The 2,708-nt window shown below is 41.9% G+C and overlaps 1 non-coding gene across 1 annotated transcript; it reads left to right on the forward strand.

Moving 5' to 3' along the window:
• The first annotated feature begins 243 nt into the window (after positions 1–243).
• Positions 244–317, forward strand: trnas-cga (transfer RNA serine (anticodon CGA)). The gene has a single exon. It is a non-coding gene; the product is annotated as a tRNA-Ser (tRNA).
• Positions 318–2,708: the final 2,391 nt, after the last annotated feature.

Here is a 2,708-nt window from a genome sequence, read left to right on the forward strand (position 1 = left end):
CGAGTCATCCTCTACAGCCACAACAAACGATGTTTCACACAGAAGTGACGTACACCCCGGGTGTAGCCCATCGTCTTCCGAGACAGACGGTTTTCTGTTACAATTCCAACTGCAGCAACAACTACAAGAGCGAGTCAGAGGCTGGGAACACTGCCGTGACGAACTCAGCTCTTGACTCGCCAAAGCCTGCCCACTATCTACAAGGCCTTCCTCTGATTTCAATTGCACACACATCTGTGATCTGGCTCTGTAGCTTAGTTGGTTAAAGCACCTGTTTCGAAAACAGGAGATCCTGGGTTCAACTCCCAACAGAGCCTTATTTCACAGTTGCAACATGCTTGAAAAGTTTCATTATCAACACTGACATCTGTGTCTTGTGAACTTCAATTCAAAATACTTGATGAAATTCAATCACATAAAAAAACAGCCTTTGTGAAGGATATGAGTTTGGAATGGCTGTTTCTCCTTGGACAGAATTTCAGTGTTCACACATCAAAGTTAACTTCTTTGACATAAATTTGTTCACAGTTCCATTCAACTTGGAAAACAGCTTGATATTAATCTCACTGAAGGAGAGTGTTTGTGTCATTATGTGTTGCTTTTAACCGAGACTGGGACATGACGCAAGTGGGAGGGTTTATCTGAGGTTTGGAATATTTGTCAGTCAGGAACAAGAAAAACCAAAGGAACCAAATAAGAAAACCTAAGTCTCATGTGGTTACCGAGAAACGGTGAGAAGATATTAAACTTTGTTGTATTTAATACAACTGTGTGAACTTTGATCTTTGCGGCCTTTTATAAACAGTATCTGAAGGGTCTCAGTAAAAATGTTCAGTGTTGATGAGAGTGGGGTCTGGGTGAGCAGCTGCTTCATGTGACAGGGTCAGGACTGGATGCAGGAAGTTCTCTGACAGTCTCTCTCTGATGGGTTGAGTTGATTTTCAACTGGCAACTGTTGCTGTTTTGATAATTCAAGTTCCCTCCACCGATTTTTTTGGACAGACAGTGCAGTATGAGGATGTAAAGGGTTAATTCTGAAAACAGTGGGAATAACCCCTCCCACAATCAGAGTGATGATGTAACAGTCACATGAGATGAGGTTTGGGAGGAGAGAGCAGCACCAAGGATGCTAGTTTCGGAGGCTTGATGAGTGTGTATATAGTATTGTGTAAATTAGAAAAGAGCTCTTAGTTCTTTCAGCAGGAAATGTGTCCAGAAAATATCACGAAACTCACAATTTCATTATTCAGGAGTTGGAACACAGGGATATTAACTCCAAGTGACAGTTGTGGTTTCATTTAACAAAAGAAAAGGAGAGAATAATATTGCTCATTGATTGAAATCCCCCAGTGAGGAGACAGTTAAACAGGTGATCTGTTGGGGCATCCTTCGATCCAAGGTTTCGGAAGCATTTAATCTCCCTTTTTGGTGAAATTCTCTGTTTTTTGCATCTTTTTTTAATCCAGCTTTTATGGACCAGTGAAAAAACTGAAAAAAGTGAACAGATCCATCCTTTCTTTTCTTCCTTCTTCCCATCAGTTTCTCTTTTCTGTCCCAATTTAATCTGCTGTTTTATCCATTCCAATCATAATTCAACATTCCAATCTAATCTATTTGTTATTCCACAGTGTCTCTCCATGTGTTTTATTCTGTTGTATTCTCTCACAGTCTGTTTGATGATCAATTTTACATCTCACTCTCTGTTCTGGTGAAGATCAGAAGCAGTGTTATCTGTTTGCAACACCCGACAAGTCGGCCTGAGGCTGTGTCTCATCGATAATGTGGAGTTAGGAACATAGGAACATAGGAGCAGGAGTTGGCCATTCAGCACATCGAGCCTGCCCCACCATTCAATATGATCATGGCTGATCATCCACTTCAATGCCCTTTTCCCCACACTTTCCTCATATTCCCTTATGTCATTTGTATTTAGAAATCTGTTAATCTCTGCTTTAAACATACTCAATGACTGAGCTTCCACAGCCCTCTGGGGTACAGAATTCCAAAGATTCACAACCCTCTGAGTAACAACATTTCTCCTCAAAACTGTCCGAAGTGGCATGCCCCTTATTTTGAAATTGCGTCGCCTGGTTCTCGACTCCCCAACCAGGGGAAACATCTTAGCTGCATCTACCCTGACTGTCCTTTAAATATTTTTTCGGTTTCAATGAGATCACCTCTCATTCTTCAAAACTCCAGAGAATACAGCCCCAGTTTCCCCAATCTCTCTACATAGGACAGTCCCACCATCCCAGGAACAAGTCTGATGAACCTTCTTTGCACTCTATCTATGGCAATAATATCCTTCCTAAGGCAAGGGGACCAAAACTGCACACAATACTCCAAGTGCAGTCTAACCAAGGTTCTATACAATTGAAGCAAGAATTCACTACTCCTGTACTCAAATCCTCTTGTGATAAAGGCTAACATACTATTAGCCTTCCTAATTGCTTGCTGCACCTGAATGTTAGCTGTCAGTGACTTATTGCCATGGATACCAGGTCACCCTAATACTCTATACCTCAGTTAATAAAGGAAAGGATTCCATTTACCTGCTGAACCAGCTTACTGACCTGCACTGCTACTTCAGGGATCTGTGGACATTCACTCCAACGTCCCTCACTTCCTCTACACCGTTCAGTGTTCTCCCATTAATTGTGTATTCCTTTGCCTTTTTTGACGCCTGCTCTCGCTGTTCCCTGCTCTCC

Source organism: Heterodontus francisci, unplaced genomic scaffold (genome assembly GCF_036365525.1).
Source record: "Heterodontus francisci isolate sHetFra1 unplaced genomic scaffold, sHetFra1.hap1 HAP1_SCAFFOLD_43, whole genome shotgun sequence".
Taxonomy (NCBI): domain Eukaryota; kingdom Metazoa; phylum Chordata; class Chondrichthyes; order Heterodontiformes; family Heterodontidae; genus Heterodontus; species Heterodontus francisci.